This window comes from Notamacropus eugenii, chromosome 1 (genome assembly GCF_028372415.1).
Source record: "Notamacropus eugenii isolate mMacEug1 chromosome 1, mMacEug1.pri_v2, whole genome shotgun sequence".
NCBI classification, from domain to species: domain Eukaryota; kingdom Metazoa; phylum Chordata; class Mammalia; order Diprotodontia; family Macropodidae; genus Notamacropus; species Notamacropus eugenii.
In genome coordinates this window covers 301,861,171-301,879,524 of record NC_092872.1, presented here as the reverse complement: position 1 = coordinate 301,879,524, position 18,354 = coordinate 301,861,171, and the positions used below count along the sequence as shown (strand labels likewise).

The following is an 18,354-nucleotide window of genomic DNA, read 5'->3' as shown; positions in this document are numbered from 1 at the left end:
AAAGGACAGATACATATCACTGATATTTGATGGGGAAAACATCCTATAACTAGACCAAGACTCTGGATGGTACTTTATTCAAAAGAGACAGTAAGAAAAGACAAAGTTGTGTTGGATGATGTTGCATAGGAAGAAAGTATGATCATGTGAGGAAATCCAGGACATGTACAATTGATTGTATTTTGGTGGAAGTCAACGGGAAGAGCAGCAGAAGTAATTTTGTCACTGGAGTATACTCAGAGCTACTTAAATAGATAAGGAGTTCAGGTAATAGATCATGTCTAGCAAACAGACTTTCTATCCCCCTGAAGGGGGATTTTAATTATTCAAATATCTGCTAGAGCTCTCTTTCTGACAAAAACTAAGTGGAGAATATGGGTTTTTTTCTTCCCTTAGTGATGAATTCATCCTTTAAAAAGGAAACAAAATAATAATGAAAAATTTTGCCTTGGATCCAATTCTCACCAACAGGGAGAAAATGGTTGTTAGGACACAAATGAGTATTTGATAGAGGAGAGGTTAGCCAGGCATGGTCTGACATGCACTTCAATTTGGGAAAGCAGATTTTGTTAAGTATTCATAGGAAAGATGGGTAGGATCTCATGGACTAAAATGCTATATATAGGGGAGGTCAGCCAAGGAGATCTTAGAGATGCTCAATAATGAACATCAGAAGACACAAAGGAAAACCATTGCAATGAAGAAGAAAAATGGGTTCTATCCAGAGACCAATGTGGATGCATAGGAAACTCGTGAAGCACCTTAAATTTTTTAAAAAGCTGTATCTAGAAGATGGAAACAAGGCCAAGTAATAGTGAATGAATGAGAGCATAAGCCAGTCCTGTAAAAATGAAGCCAGTATTTTTGTAGCTATGCTAGAAGAAAAAGGAAAATTAAAAAAGACATCGGACCTTTGTTCAGAATGGATGGGGTGATGATAACTGACAACAGAAAGAAGACAGAGCTACTTGCTTCTTAGCTTGCTTCTATTTTCTCTGCTGAGGAGAATGACATTTGTCCCAATAATGAGAGAAGAAAAAATGACTAACATCAAATTGATGTCCAGGGTAAGTAAGGAGATGGTAAGACAGCACCAAGTTGCTTTCAATAAATTCAGGTCACCTAGGTCAGGTTAACTACATCCTCAGATTCTGAAATAACTGGCAGATGTTGTTGATGAGCTGTCAGTAACATCTGAAAGATCATAGAAAACAGGAGAAGTACCACAAAAATGCAGATGTCTCAGTTTTCAAAAGGGGAAGAGAATAGTCTACAAACTATAGAGCAATGAACTTGAATTCTAATCCTTGGGAAGTTCTTGGAATGATCACTTTTTAAACTTTGGTTTTTCTTTCAGTTACCAAACTCTTCCCCCTCTGCCTCCCATTTAAAAATTGCAGAGGAAGCATATGTATCAAATATAGCCAAGAGAATCAAATACCCACATTGGTTATGCCCAAAAATACATCTCATTCAGCACCTTGAGTCCATCAACTCTGTCAGGAAGTGGTTAGCATGCCATGGATCCTCTTGAATCACATTTGGTCACTCTCTTAATTAGAATTCTTAAGCTATTTATTTTTAAAATGTCTTATTCTATAAATTATACTACTGGTGCTCTTTATTTCATACAAATCTTCCCAAGTTTTTTTTCTGAAACAAAACCTTATATTATCTCTACCTATTGCTTCATCAACACTTCATCAAAGTGCCTATTTTGCCCCAGCCTCTCCAACCTTTCTCATTTTCCTTTTTCTGTCATCTTTGCTAATCTGATGGGCATGAAGTAAAGCTTCTGAAGGTTTTAGATGACAAGTTCAATGTGTGAGGTAGCAGCCAAAAAAGTTAGCAATCCTTGAGCTTCCAGAAATAAGGGGAAGAAGTCCCATTATACTCATCAGATTCATCAGAAATGTTATTTTCAGTTCCGGCAATTAAAGTTTAAGATAGACACTGATAAACCAGAGGAAGTCAACCCAACATGATGAAGGGTTTTGAATTCCTGTCATATGAAAATCACTTGAAGCTTCTAAGAATATTTAGCCTAGAGTAGAAAAGACTTGGGGGCAGCTAGGTGGTACAGTGGATAGAATACTGGGCTGGGAATAAGGAAGACTCAACTTCCCGAGTTCAAATCCAATTTCAGACACTTACTTGCTGTGTGACCCCAGACAAGTTGCTTAACCCTGTTTACCTCAGTTCCTCATCTGTACAATGATCTGAAGAAGGAAATGGCAAACCACTCCAGTATCTTTGCCAAGAAAATCCCATATGGAGTCTCAAAGACTCAGACATGACTGAAAGAACTCAACAAGAATAGAAAACACTGGGAGGGAAACATCATACCTTTAGCCCAATATCTGTCATCCTGAAGAGGAATTTGACTTGATTATTTGGCCCCAAATGCAATGGATGGACATTTCAAAAAGACCAATTTAGTCTTTATGTTAGGGTAAAACTTCCTAAGCATAAGAAGTGTCTGGAAGTAGAATGGATTATCTCAAGAGATAGTGGGTTCCTGTTCCTTAGAGGTAGTTAAGCAGAGACTGGATAATCATTCATGGGGTATGTTATAGCAGGTTTTCCTTCAGACTAGTTGGCTGCTGAGGTCCTATTCAACCTTCAAATTCTATGATTATGTGATTTCCAAGATTCTAAACAGAGACTTAATACATATAACCCAATTTATTTTCTATGGCTTTACATATTTTCAATAGCTGCTCAACCACATCCTTACCTCTAACAGAGAATGCCTCTTTCAGAAGCGAAGGGGAAAAAAATCAAGTAGAGTCTGGCTTCTATGGTGGCTCTTGTTCTTTACTGCTGAGTAACCAACCCTGCTTTGCCTTATTCAAGCAACACTTTACAAGGTTTTCCCAACCCCATGGCACCAAACTCCAAAATTATCCTACTGACTGCTTCATAGAGGCCCAGGCTGGAGGGGTTCCAGGTATCTCTGAACATTTGCTGACTGACAAAAAAAGAATCCTTTATGAATACCAGACTATTAATTATTCCTGGCAAAATGACTAACTAAATGAAATTGTAGTTGTTTTTCCCCCATTTGCACTATGTGTGATCCGTGCCTCTCTCAATGTACTCTTTCCAGTAAAGGAAATAGTCCCTTTCTCTTGGGATCCCTTAGGGAATGGCCTCTGTTATCTTCCTGTATTGAAAGCCTACTGACCAAGGCTTCTCTGGAAGGAGAGTGTGAAGAAATACCCTTGCCTGACTCAAACAGGAAGCTCCCTGCTTTCACCTCTGCTTCTGTCAATGGAGAGAATCACTCAAGGGTTTTACAACAAGCAGTCTCCTCTTTAGGTTTCTACCTCAGATGTACAGTTCTTTTCCTTAATTTCTTTCTAGTATCTTCCCTCAAGAGGGAATCCAAAACTCACACAGTCCATTACAAGATATTGCTTTACTACAGTGTAAGGAAGTCTGGGGAACAAATATGAAAAGGGGAACAGATTGCAGGTACATAATATAATTAGAGAGCGTGCCCCCAGATCGTCTCTCATCTATCCCTCAAGAAATCTGGTTTCTTCTTTTAGTTTCATAGCTTTTCCCCAAGACCATCTAAGACTATCCATGTCCATTTCCCTGGTCCTGGCAGAAACAAAAGTTTTTCTAGCTAGTTGTTCTGGCAAAATCCCAAGACTCAGATTCAGCTGCAGTTTTGGTCAACTAGTAGACACCCTTAGCTAGCAGCAATATTTTAAGTCCAGATGCCTAAATGTCTTCCTGAGCAGTTCTTCATGGCCATCCAACTTATATTAACATCTTTGTTGCTCCTCTGTGATCTCTTTTACTCATTCTCTTTTTGCTTAGATCATTTTTCCTTCTTATACTTATGTTCACCTACTCTAACTAGTTATCCCTTCCATGTGGGGAAGGGAGGGTGGAAGCGTTAGGGGCATGGTGCCCCAGGAATCTGGAAAATCCATGTAAAATTTTTTAGCCCTCTTTTTGTACCAGAAAAGAAGTGTGACTATTTTTCTTTTTTTAGTGGAGTGTTTACAATACCTTATCATAAAATTTAGGTTAAGTGTTTGGTCATAGGCTCTCCGTCATCTGCTAGCTTTCATGTGTTGTCTGTAGCTTCCACAAAATTCTCCCCCAAATTCCCATTTAATTTCTTATACCAATCTGTATATCAAAATCATCATGGGGAAAGTCACTGTGTAGGATTGATAACTGTATACACATCACATCAATTCTGAACTAGCCCTTATTTTAAAGTTGGGGAAACAAGCACCAAATCCCAGGTCCCTCCTTCCTGACTCATCCTTGAGTCTTTCTAGTCCATCCCTCTTTATAAGAGAAAGTTTTCTCTTAATGTTACCTTTTATGTTGTTTCTTCCCAAGTAATTAGTGGTCTATCACAAACCAACATTTACAAAACTGCTTTAACATAGTGAAAACAAACGGGAGCAACAATGAAGAAGGCAAAAGTTCTGATCCAGGAAAGGCTGAAAATGTGAGTAAACAGACGATGACACTGACAATAAAGAAATTTATTGAACCAGGGATGTCTGAGACACAAAGAAGAATATTATAGAGACATTCCACAGTGTCCTTAAATAAAAGAGAGGAGAGAGGGAGAGAAACAGAGAGAGAGACAGAAAGAGAGAGAGAAAGAGACAGAGAGAAACAGGGAGAGGGGGGAGCTGGATGGGGCTAGTGCAGAATACCTGTAACTGGAGAGAGGCTACTACTGACAGTAGATTCAGATAGGAAACTTTAGATCTGTAATTCGTCTGGCCACAGGGGAAGGCAAGTTCCTATGTCAATTTCCTAGCCTATAGATTTCCTTATTTATTTGCACTTTCCATGTAACCACACGCAAAAATTTTAAATGGAGATGAATGATAACATGATTAGAAGGGACACAAAACCCAAATTCTCCATAAAACTTTTAGAGAGAGAGGAATTACAGAATCATAGATTTATAGCAGGAAAAGACCTTAAAGGTCATCCAATCCAACCCACTCATTTTACAAATAAGGGGACTGAAGCCCAGAGAAGTTAGGTGCCAAGGTCACCCAGGTAGGTAGTAAGTGGCAAGAATCAGTTAGTTCCAGTAACTCCAAGTTCAATATTTATAATGCTCCATACTTCCTCCCTGATTCCCACGACTCTCCTCAATTCCCCCCCCTTCCAACATATCTACTTATTATTTTACATTATATTATGTGCTTTTCAAAGTATTCAAATTTTCTATACATAGTATATTGTTACTATTTTTTCTACTTCACCTCTGATATTTTCAGTACACGGAATTTTCAGTGTGGAAATTGTGATTGATGTTGGTCAGTAACTCAACTGTAACCTGTGGTCTTTTAGAGTTGTTTGTAAGTACTATGAAAGTAAATATCATTATTACAGTCACACAGCTAATAAGCATCATTAGTGTGGAGGTAGATGGTACAATTGGCAGCGAAGTGGCGCACTGGATAAGTGCACTGGACTTGGAATCAGGAAGACTCATGTTCATGAGTTCAAATCCTACCTCAAGACACTTAACTGTGAGATCCAAGACAAGTCATTTAATTCTTTTTGCTACAGTTCCTCATCCATAAAATGAGCTGGGGAAAGAAATGGCAAACCACTCCAGTATCTCTGCCTAGAAATGTCCAAATAGAGTCATGAAGAGTCACACATGACTGAAAAAAAATTCCAACAACAAGGTGATGCAATGGTTAAAATGCTACACCTAATGACAAGAAAGCCTGAGTTCTAATCCATCTTCAGATACTAGCTCTGTGACCTGGCTACAGTTTGCTGCAGTTTCCTCATCTATAAAAGGAGGATAGTAATAGTACTTATTTCACATTTGAGGATCAAATGAGATTACTTTTGTAAACTACTTTGCAAACCTTAAAGTGCTAAATAAATAGTTCTCATCATTATCATTAAGCATCAGAAGGAGGACTTGACTTCAAAGTGAGCCTTTGATCCACTATTCCATAATGCCTACATGTACATTATTATTATTGAAAATGTATATCTTCGTCCCTTTGGATTTCAGTGAACTCATCTATAAACTTAGGGGACTGGACTAGATGAGTCCTATGGTCCTTTCAACATCAAAACTGTAATTATTGTATTTTAAGAACAACTGGACCTAGTACAGTAAAAAATCTCCGGATGCAGCCACCACATCTGAGTGATGCTTTATGTTGCACCTAGCACACCCACATGCAGAGTAGTGTTTAAGAAATGATTCATGCCTATGATATCATTCTTGGAAGAGAGGTGGTAGTATGACAGAGGTTTTATTAAATAATAAAGTGGGTGCTAAGAATTGAGGTCAGAAGATTGGCTAGCTAAGCATGATTCTTGGATATTTTGGTGGCATTTGTCACACTAAGACAGTAAAAATAAGATTGATCCACTAGATAGAAATAGTTCTCTAAAGCAATATAACAAAATCGTTGACTTCTGGGAAATGGCATTGACAGATAAACCAGTCGTGTCTGAAGCCAGGGTTGTCCCCAAGGAAAACTGAAATAAGCAAAGCTTGTCTTCACGCACAAGCCCTAACCAACTTTTTCTTTTGGATTCTTTTGATGCCACCTTGACACTCACTTATCTTTCCTGTATCTACCAGATAATCTTATTGTACCCAAAGGCCTGAGTAGTACAGACCTGTTCTCATCTTCACTTGGCTGAGAGAGCTTCAGGTGCTAAACCTTCCCAGACACCTGTTCTTCCTTTCTCAGACAAAAAGCTTCAATCTATTCTCTGCCTCATTCCCTTTGAGCCTAGTTTCTTGCTAATTAGTTGATTAGCTAATCAAATAAATTAAATAATTCCAAGTCCATGGGTGTTTAATGTTTTACCTCTCCCAGGCAACATATTTGCATTTTAAGTAAGGTCTTTGGGGAATGGAATGCTTTGACGCAAGTAAATAACTATAAGAGTGGGAATTTCAGATGCTGTTAAATCTCCACCCTCCTATGTATGCTATGGAGTTGACAAGTGCTGGTGATTAAAGATCTATTAACCCTACTTTATGGTCAGCAGTCTCTCAGGCTCCCAATCTTCATCTCTGAAGGCAAGAGTACACCTAGTCACTATCCATGTAACAGCTACTCTCTCCTACCACCAAAAAAAAAAAAAAAAACTTCCAGGGCTTCTAGGGTTGAAAGCTTTTAATTCTAAAAACCTTTCTCACTCTCCAAGTTAAATACCTGATCCAACTATAGGAGAGGATCTCCTTAACTCAGGGATTGAGGTCATTGTCTCCTTTCTTGCCTTTCAAATGTATATGCAGCAGCAAGACCTCTCTGGCTTTGAGCTTACCCAGATATTGTGTTTGCCCTTCTTTGCCGAAGAAGACTATGACATCAGAGAAATGATGACATGACTTGCACTTGATTTTGTTTTGAGTGAGGGAGGGCTGTGCAAGGTCACCAGCCTCACTTCTCCTCCAGAATCATGATGACTGGAGATGACCCAGGATACAATGGGAGATCTTGGCCTGGTCCATTCAGCAACTCACTTAGGGTAAGGTAATGCCCATTCAGTGAGTAGGCCTCTTTAAGAAGTAGCCAGGGGATGGCCCCTTTAATGAGTCTTAGAAAAAAAAGACATCAGGCTGGGAAGGAAACAGCTACAATTAGTAATGATAATCACTCTTAAGCCAGGAGGGTCCAGAAGAAAAGGAAGGGAAGGGGAGGGGAGAGAAGGGAGGGAAGGGAGGGAAGGGAGGGAAGGGAGGGAGGGGAGAGAGGGGAGTGGAGGGGAGAAAAGGAACAACCCTGATTTGGGTTCCAGAAGTAGTTAACAAACAGTACTATGGCCCAGCTTGAATCAGCAACTTTTGTGGCTGGCAATTTCTGATCAAAGAGGGCATTAAATAACCTTGAGTTAAAGAATGCTAGGAAGATGTTTAATGCTCCCTTTAAAACTTAAAGGAAGATTTCTACATCATCCCCAAAGGAAATATTTCCCAGGAGAATGCCCCACCACAAGGTACATTCCAAAGGATACCTTTACACTCAGGCTGTGATCAGCACTTCAAAAGTCTGTTTTTTGCATTGGTGCAGGAACTCTGGGAGATCTGCCTGCCTGCCCATGTCTCAGTGGTGGCAGCTGGTTCTACCCACCTCCAGAACTGCTTCTTTGCATTATGGATGACTACAAATGTTGCTCAGAGAGAAGCCAATAGTACCACTGTGTGAGTCAAATGGAGGGAAGTGAATTGCTTGCTTTTATTTATTTTTTTTTTTAGTTTGGACTTAAGACCTACAAGTCCCACTCATCCCTAGTGAGAATGGTCTGAGCCCAGGTGTGGTGGCTATTAGGAACCAATTAACAGGATTTGGGAGAAAGGTTGTAGCCCAAGATGTGATAGACCAGAGTAAACAGGATACCTGTTATGGGCCAGGATATTGGTGGAATTGGGGAGGTGGGAGCTAACCTCTTCCTCCCCACCTCTCCCATGCTCCTACACTACCTGTTTGTTGCAAGCAAAGACATTTTGGGGCAAACATGGAGAAGTTGGGGTTAATGTAACCTCCAAGTGGATTGATCAAGGACCCAGTTTGGGGCCCTTTGCACAAGAAGAATATAAAAGCAGTTTTTGAGACTTTGGCAGATTGCTCCTGAGACCTCAGGGAACATCCTTATTGACTGCCTACAAAAATAAAAATTTAAAAAGCCATTCTTGAAAGAGGGTCATGTTTGCCTCTACCCTTTGGACTCCCCTGAGGATTGCTTCTACCTGAGAGTAATTGGAATATGATTTTAGTAAAAAAGGACTGTTTGTTTAAATCATCTGTCTCTGAGAGCTCCATTCTACCTATCAGATACAGGATAATACCATCCAAAAGGCCACAGGACACCCAAATCCAAGAGGTTAGATGGAAGACTGAAGGAGTTTGTAATCACAGTACAAAGCTAGGGGAAGTCATGGAATTAGGGACAATGTACTATGGCAAGGATAGACACTGGCCAAATAATGGTTTGTCTCTGCACCTTCTCCAGCCCTGACAATATTTTATGGTGGCATGCACTGGTCTATCTTTGCTCTCTTTATTCCATTACATTCATGTGTTCTTGGTCCCAGCCAGAAGACCAGGGAGAAAATATTTTGGAGGTAAGTCCACTTTTTGGTATCACTCAAGTCGCAACAAAATGGTTGATACCTAATCTGCCTAGGCATAAGATCAGCCCAATGTATAGTGATTAAATATGGGCTTTCTGTTTAGGACAAAGCATGTGCATATGCAGATTAATGACAATCATTGTGGTAAGCAGGGCAAAGCACACTTCTGACCACTAGACAATATATCTAAGGCAACACTTGTAAGCAGTCACTAATTTACCCACTGGGGGTTGAACTTTTTCCACATTAATATAATTTGAAACATTTATTAAGCACCTGCTTTGAATACATCACTATTCTAGATACTGGAAGAGATGCAAATTTTAAATAAGACATTCTTCATGGAATTTATGGTATATTAGGGGAATATGATACACACACAAATAGTTATAATAAATGATGAATCCCTTAGAGAGGTGCAAATCTATATTCTATGTGAGTCACAGGAAAAAAAAAATCATTAACACCTGGAGGCCTAAGGAAAGGTTTCCTAGAGGAGGTAACATTCAACCTGGGCTCTATATAGGCAAAAAAATAAGGGAGAAGGACATTCTAGGCATAGAGAATAGCAGGAATGAAAGGACAAAAGTGAGAAAGCAAAATTTGTGTTTAGGAAACAGAAAATAGTTCCTTTTGCAGGATCGTGGAGTACAAAAATTAACGTTTTCTGAGAGTTTTTGGCTCTCTCTTGGGAGGTTTTAGACACGTGTGTTCATTCATGTCCAGTTCTACAAACCCATGGACAGGACTGTCCGTGGGGTTTTGTTAGCAAAGATATGGAGTGGTTTGCCAATTTCTTCTCCAGTAGATCAAGTCAAAAAGAGGTTAAGTGATTTACCCAGGCTCACAGAGCTAGCTAGTAAGTATCTAAAGCAGATCTGAACTTAGGTCTTCCTGGCTCTAAGCTTGGTGTCCTACCCACTGAACCAGCTAGATGCCTCACACATAGCACTTCACATAACACATTGCTATGCCAGCAAAGAAATCCATTTATCCAAGTTTATAGCAAAACAAAAATCAGAGAAATTGTACATAGGAAAGTATATACCAGGCAATACAAAGTGAAGGAACTCTCCCATTTGGAGTAAGGTAACTCAGCTCAACTGAGATCATCCTAGATCAGGGGTGGCAAACCTGCAGCATCGAGGCCATGAGTGGCCCTCTAGGTCCTCAAGTGAATTCACAGGTTCCATACCTGTGTCCTAGATCTTATCCAAGGAGAGGTTCCCTGATGTTTCTAGTGTGGCTAGCTAGGCATAAGGACATGATAGAGACTACCAGCTCCTTTCACATGGGCTTCTTCCCAGAATCTTTTCCTTCAAGCAACATGAAGCGGTGTTGGTCTCTTCCATCTTTTCTCTCAAAGCTGGAAGCCAGAAGCTCCCAAAGCACCTGCAGAGCCCTAAGAAATGGAAAAGACTGTCACTCTCTTCTCTCCCTCCATCAGCCCCTGACCCTCATGCAGGCATGGGACAGTAGTCCCATAAGGCAAGAGTCCCCTATCAATGGACTTTGGAACTCAGGTTATGCACATTAACTCTTTTGAGCTGTATAACTTCCCTATGAGGCATGTGTTATCATCATACCCATTTTGCAAATGAAGAGAAAATGAGACCACAGATCACTAAGTGATTTTTCCCAGGGTCACAAAGCTATTAAGTATGTGGCACAGTATTTGAATGCAATTTCTTCTGATAGCTCTCTGTCCACTCTGATATTCAATTAGATATTCTAGAAGAGTTACTGAATAAATTGATTACTGTTCCTACAGCATTCAATTTATGATTTTGGCATATGCAGAGAAATATACTGTGGGAAAGAGTACTAACAGTATTTTTGCTCTATCAAATCAAATGTGTTTTCAATAAACAATAAAGGTTTTTGTACTGTTAAAACCTTTCAGACAATTGTGAGATGCAAAGATATGGTCTCTTAAAGATTATGATTTGTGAAAGGCTGCCTGTTCCCTTCACATACCTTCATCAAGGATGCTTTCAATAATTTTTGTAAGGTTATTCTCATAAATATTTTTGTAAAGATGAAAAATTAGGTGGTTATTAATATTTTCTCAGTCATTTTTAGCATTTGATCTTCTCCCCACTTTTAGATATCTTGAGAACTGATCTTTAAATACCCTTCAAATGGAACAGCCCCTTGCCCATACTTCCTTTGTGTTCTCGTCCAGCCGTTCCTCTCATTTTGTTTTCTTTAGAGACGTTTCTATTTACTGCTTCCTGCAAAACAAGAGTGTCAGATCTGAGGGCCAAGAGTCCATGTGACCCACAACACTATGTAGTGCAGGCTGAACCAGGTGAAAAATATAATTGGGAAGTATTTAACAAAATAAATGAAAATACAGTAGAACATAAGTAGTATTACATTTTAAAACTAAGTGAATGGATCACAGGGATCCTTACATATGGATTAATAGACACCACTGATGTAACACATATTAGTGGCTATGATTTAATATTTCACATGTGGAAGCTTTACTGTCATTGATGGAGAAAAGTGTTTATTATAGAAACCTTGACAAACATTTGCATTTTTAGCCTGGTGTTTGTCCTCCTTCTTTAAATGTACTTAGGTTAAATCAAGGGCAGCTAGTAGATACCCCAGTGGGCAGAGTGCTGGGTATGGAGTCAGGAAGATTCATCTTCCTGAGTTCAAATGTGGCCTCAGACACTTACTAGCTGTGACTCTGGGCAAGTTACTTAACCCTGTTTGCCTCCCTTTCCTCATCTGTAAAACGAGCTGGAGAAGGAAATGCAAACCACCCCAGCGTCTTTGCCAAGCAAACCCCAAAGGAAGTCACAAAGAGTCAGATATGAGTGAAATGAATGAACAACAAAAATACCATTTTGGAGGGAATCACTGTAGGTACCTGCCCATGACTCAAAGAAGGCATTTGCTTATTTATGGTCACATAAGTAGCAAGTTCCCAAGAAAAGATTCAAATCCAGGACTCCAAATCTAACATTGTAGGCACTAGGATAACCTGCTTTTCTGTAAGCAAAATGAGACCAGGGACTATGTCTTCATTGTCTAAGTACTTAAGTCCCTTGCATGTAGTAGGAGCTTAATAAATGTCGAGTTGAATGGTCCCAGTGTATCAGACACCAAAAATAGTCTTTTCAGTCACACTCAGTATCAGACGACAATGAATGCAATGTGCTCTATACCTCGTAAATTGCTAACACACGCTACTGACTTCATGAAATTGAAATCATGTTAATTGGTATTATTTAGCACTTATATGGTACTTTATTATTGTAGGGAACTTTGCCAAAAGTAATTAGTAATTCTTCACACTACCCAGAAGAGTAAGGTCAGTATTATTAGCCTCATTATTCTCGGAAACAAACATGAACAAACTGAAAGGTCACACACAGCAAGTCTTTGGCAAAGCCAAGATTCAAACTCAGTTTCTGACTTCCTGCCCTGTGGTTATAAGTGTTATTTCATAGAGGCATAGGATTTTAGGACTGGAAAAGGATCTTAAAGACTTCTTCCATATTTGTAATCTAAATGAGTTGGATGGCGTTTCCCCCCCAAATTAACTGTGCTTGCTGCTTTAATTAAGATGATTGCAGCATCTGTGGTAAATGCGTTGGCAGGGTGTTTGTGTAAAAGAAATGTCTGGACTGGAGTTAAGAGACCTCAGTTCTTGTCCCAAAATTGCTACAATGGGAATAAATTATCTGCTCTGTATCTTGGTTTCCCAATCTGTAAAATGGAAATAATAATGACTACCTTTCTTACCTCACAAAGATACTATGAAGGGGCAACTAGGTGGCTTAGTGGTAGAATGCTGGATCTGGAATCGGCAAAACCTGAGTTCAAATCTGGCCTCAGACGGGTACTAGCTGTGTGGCCTTGGGCAAGTCACTTAACCCGTTTGCCTTAGTTTCCTCATCTACAAAATGGGGGATAATGATAGCACCTACCTCCTAGGGTTATTGTAAGGATCAAAAGAGATAATAATTACAATGTGCTTAGCACAGTGCCTGGTCCATAGTATGTATAAATGTTAGTTATTATTAAATCAGGTAATTCATTTGAAAGCACTTTGAGTTCTTAGTAGAAGAGCATTAAGAGAATCCACCATATATTACTCTGAGTTCTTTGTGGAAAGGTGTTAAGAGGAATCTACCATATATTACCTCAAGCTATAGCTCCATGAATGTGGGAACCCCTCTCAGTCATGTGGTACTCATCTATAAATCTTTTTTTTTAATATTTATACAAAATTTTTATTTTTATATAAATTAATTTATTTGCTTTCATTTTTCAACAATCACTTCCATAAGTCTTAAATTTTCTCTCCCTCCCTCCCTGAGACAGCATGTAATCTTATACGGTTTCGATACATGCAGTCTTATTAAACACATTTTCCTATTAGTTATGTTGCATAGAAGAATAAAATGAGTGGGAGAAACCATGAGAGAAACCAAAACAAAACACAAGAGAAAATGGTCTGCTTCATTCTGCATTCCAAGAGAGGCCTAGAAGGACTTATATGAACTGATACTGAGTGAAATGAGCAGAACCAGGAGAACATTATACACAGTAACAGCCACAGTGTGCGAGGACTGTTTCTGATAGACTTAGCCCTTCACAGCAATGCAAGAACCTAAAACATTCCCAAAGTACTCTTGAGGCCAAAGGCCATCCACATCCAGAGAAAAGACTATGAAATCATTTATAAATCTTAGAAGGGCTGTGTGGGGCTCAAAGCATGTTCACACAGTTGTCAGAGACAGGATTTGAACATGGATCTTCCTAATTCCAAATCCAGCACTTTATCTGCTGTGCCATTGGGACTCTCAATCAACAAGTATTTGTAAATCATTACTCTGCGCCAGGCCCTGTACTAGTCACTGGAAATGCAAGAACAAAGAATGAAACCATCCCTGGTCACCAAGAGCTTATATTCTAATGAAGGAGCCACCTACTATAATCAAAGAGAAATTATTATAAATAAGTATGATATGGAAATATTAATGTTATTCAATATTTGTATGCTTATATTGGCTCCCCGACCCCCAACCCAGATCTATGATTTGACTGGTGCTGAAACCTCTTAACAAAAAACAAAAAAACAAAAAACTCCCGCTTCCAAGGCAAAGCAGAAACTCTTATCTTGGAGAATTGCTTAGGGCACTAAGTTAAATGACTTGCTCAGGTTCACATAGTTCCTGTGTGTTGAAGGCAGAACTTGAGTTCAGATATTTCAGAATCCTTGACCAGACTCCTAGACTACACTATGTGTAACATTGCCTCTCTTGCTCATATGGCATCAAAGGATTTTTTTTTCAAAATCCAACCCCCTAGAGTTGTTTAACATAATTAAAAACCTAAACTAAATTCTAAAAAAAAACTTCTGAATCTTCCTTTTCATCTTTTTTTTTTTTTGGCCACCATTTATCATAATTAACAAACACCAGCAGGAAATCTGAGGATGGTGACATCTTTATTAATAATTACATTTACTATGTAATTCTTCACAACAAACTGTAATCAGGAAGATCTGAGTTCAAATCCAGTCACAAACACTAGCTGTATAACCTTAGGCAAGTCACTTCTGCAACACTTCTAGTAATACTTTTGTGACTGAGGCACTCAGTTTCCTCAACAGGTATAACAATAGCCCATACCTCTCAAGGTTCTTATGAAGATCAGATGAGATAATATTTATAAAGTGTTTTGCAAATTTTAAAGCGTTATATAAATGCTATTATTATTATCATTATTATTTTACTTGTAAGTAATATTATTATACCCATTTCAAAAATCAGGCAACTGAGGGGGCAGCTAGGTGGAGCAGTGAATAGTGCACTGGCCCTGGAGTCAGGAGGACCTGAGTTCAAATCCAGCCTCAGACACTAGCTATGCGGCTCTGGGCAAATCATTTAACCCCAATTGCCTCACCCAAAAAAATAAAAAAATTAGGCAGCTGAAGCTCAGAGAGATTAATTGACCTGGCAAAAATTACACAACCAACAAAAATTAAAGAGAGCAAAGACTCAAACCCAGGTCTCCTGTTTCCAAGGCCGTTGATCTTTCTGCTACTTCACATTGCCTTCCATTATTATATTTATGCATATATTCCAGAAGTTAATGTCCATCAGAAAATATCACAATAAATTTTCACTTATTGTAATACTGCAATACTTCAAAAACAGTTATAATTGCATGAGTATGACCTCTTCTGTCACTAACATGCATCCCGATTGCTCAAAGTCTCAATAGCCAGTCTTCATGAGTTACTCTGGCCAAAAACATTCATTCATCATTCTTCCTTTGTTAAGCTTAGCTAAATTGGTCTTTTAATGACAATCCATCACTACCAAAGCTTGAAATCAGCTGACATGGTCTTCCAGAACCCAAGTGTCTCAATAGAGGCATTGAGGCAAAACTTAATGGAAGGCTGATTACAACAACACATATGGGGGGGGGGAGTGTTAGCGGGGAGGGAAGGGGTGATCCTTTACCCACATGGGGCTCCTGCCCTGGACTCAGATGGACCAGGTTCAGTGCTGGAGGATCCTGATCCCTAAAAGAGGAAAGTCAGGTTTTTCTCAACTCTCTGGCTCACTGCTTCTATCCCAGAGTTCAGGGAAATTCTCTTAAATAAAATTTAGGTATTGCTTATGTCTAGAATCTTCCCTAAAAATGAGCAGTAGCTCCTGTAAATTCAAAATAAAATAAATAGAGAATAAGAAAGGTACTGTGTACAAGTCAGATAACAGGTGTAAAGAGACAGTCATTTCATCTACTACAAAAGAAATGCTTAAAACACAAAAACTTGCATTGATAAATACACAAAAAAATAGAACAGTAACCTATCACTCTTGGTTTACTAGGATTAAAAAAACTTTTTATTTCTATGGCCACCCCCTGATCTGTCTGGAGTAGTACATTGAGGAACGGTACCCACCAGCATTACGAAGTCAGGTGACATGCTTGGAAACAAGCAGGTCTGTTCTTATGAAATGAAAACCAAGAACATAACTTTTGTCAAAATGAATACAACCCAATTGGATTGTGCAGTGGTTCTTCCAGGTCCATTAGCAAACAGTCTGTATGCCACCATCAAAGAAGAGAAAGGTCAGTGCTCCTTGTATATGAAGATGATAGAATGAGCAGCTTTCCCTGTGGGAAAGCTCAGCCTGTGGGAGAGGTCCAACGCAGTAAGAATTATGAGAAAACTGAAGCAAATAGAAGAAAATCTTTACTGACCTTGCTTCCTTCAGTACGAATATAAAAAGTGGCTCACCAAGACTACCCAGTACCTGATTCGAATCTGTAAACTTACTTTACAGCGACAAAGCAAACTTGTTCCCTTGAGCCAAAAAGGTGGGAAGGCATGAAAAAAGATGAGTGGAAAAAGCATTAATAGTTGCTTAGCTAGATAATGCAATGCCTTTGACAAAGTTTTGGAACATTAGAAGGTTGAAAGCAGCACTTCGGATACCGAAGAGAAAGATGGAGGAAGAAGATGATGATGACGAAAGAAAGGGAATTTTTGTCAGATGATGAGGTGGAAGAGAATGACATCATTGTCAGTGATTTTGAGGATATGGATAAATTAGAAATCATCAGTGAAGAAGATCAAGAGGAGAAATCATCCAGGGAAGAGGAAAAAGTTGCTACTGCCAAACACAAAGGCAAAGCCCCATTGAAAGTCCTGGAGAATGAGCAGAAGACAGAAACAGCAGTCTGCCTGAGTATCTCCAGGTATCTTGTAAAGAGATAGAAATAGGAATGAGTACTCTCATTTTTCTGTGTTTTAAAAGATCCTTGCTCTTCTACTTTGTGTTTAAGGGCTTTGTTTTTAAATACACTATTTTCATCCAAATACTCATACCTTTCTTCTATGTAAAGGCATGGAGAAAACCTTAAGTTTCGATCAGTATTTTCATGGGAGAAACAAATTATTAAAATAACAGTTGGGCTGGAGAAGGCTCATAGGCTGGGGTTAGGCTTGTAGACAGAAACATTCCAGCAGCCTTAAAATGGTGTATCATCATTTCCCACCTGGTTTCACTCTTTTTGTTTACTGGTGTCTGATTCTTCATGATTCATTGGAGGTTTTCTTGGCAAAGATACTATAGCAGTTTGCCATTTCCTTCTCCAGTTCATTTTACAAATGAGAAAACTGAGGCAAACAAGGTTAAGTGACTTGCCCAGGGTCACACAGATAGTAAATGTCTGAGGCCAGATTTGAACTTGGGTCTTCCTAACTCCAGGCAGGGCATTCTATCTACCATGCCACCTAGCTGCTCTTGGTTTCACACGTTTTTGCTTAAGACTTTTTTACTCTTCTTGGTCCCTACTCCTATGGAGTTAAGTAGAAAAAAGAAACAAGTCACCCTACTTCCAGTCCCTTTTTTTATACAGAGTGGAAAATCTTTCCGCTCCTGAAACTACCCTTGTCATTCAAGTTTTAGAGAAGACACAAGAATCCTTTTCCTCAAGTTAATGGTTGATGCAGGAAGAAGAGGTAACATTTTATTTTCAAAGAATATATATATATATGGTATATAATATATATTAAGAATGTATATATGCATTAAGAATATATGTGTATGTACACACACACACACATACACACACACACACACATACACCAACATAAAGAGGCAGTATATATGTCTATATTCTAGCTTTGGTTATTCTTGCTGAAAACTGCTGTACTTTTCTAATACAGTCTAGTACCTTGTCATCTTCACAACTTGTGACCTCGTTGGCTAGCCGCCTCTGAAACAGAAAAAAAAAGTCATGCTTTGTTGTTTTCATCCCCTGATTTATTGATTCTCCTCTTCTACAACATCTCACCCACGGTAGGTAGAAACAACTAAATGGCATTCTACTCCAGTGTTCTTGGAGTGGTCAGAACAGGTTGTGATTTGATGAGGAATCATACCTTAGGAATTTTCTACTGCCTTATGCATAGAAGAAGCAATCATGTAGATCACTTTGAAGTTAGGTAGCTAACATGCAAGAATTTGAATACACAACTGATGACAAACACTACCACTTGCTCTCTGAGATTTGTGTAGGTTAGTAAAGTTTAAAACAAACAAAAAAAAATTATTTAGTTTTAACATTTTAAAAACATTTTAAGTTCTTAAGTTTCTCCCTCCTTCCCACTCCTCCCCCACCCATTGAAAAAGCAAGAAATGTGATATCAATTATATATGTGAAACCATGCAAACATATTTCTAAATTAGCCA

The 18,354-nt window shown here is 38.9% G+C and overlaps 1 pseudogene; it reads left to right on the top strand.

The window, feature by feature from the left end:
- Window positions 1-16,077: 16,077 nt before the first annotated feature.
- Window positions 16,078-16,874, top strand: LOC140517210 (protein MAK16 homolog pseudogene; annotated as a pseudogene).
- The last annotated feature ends 1,480 nt before the right edge of the window (window positions 16,875-18,354 follow it).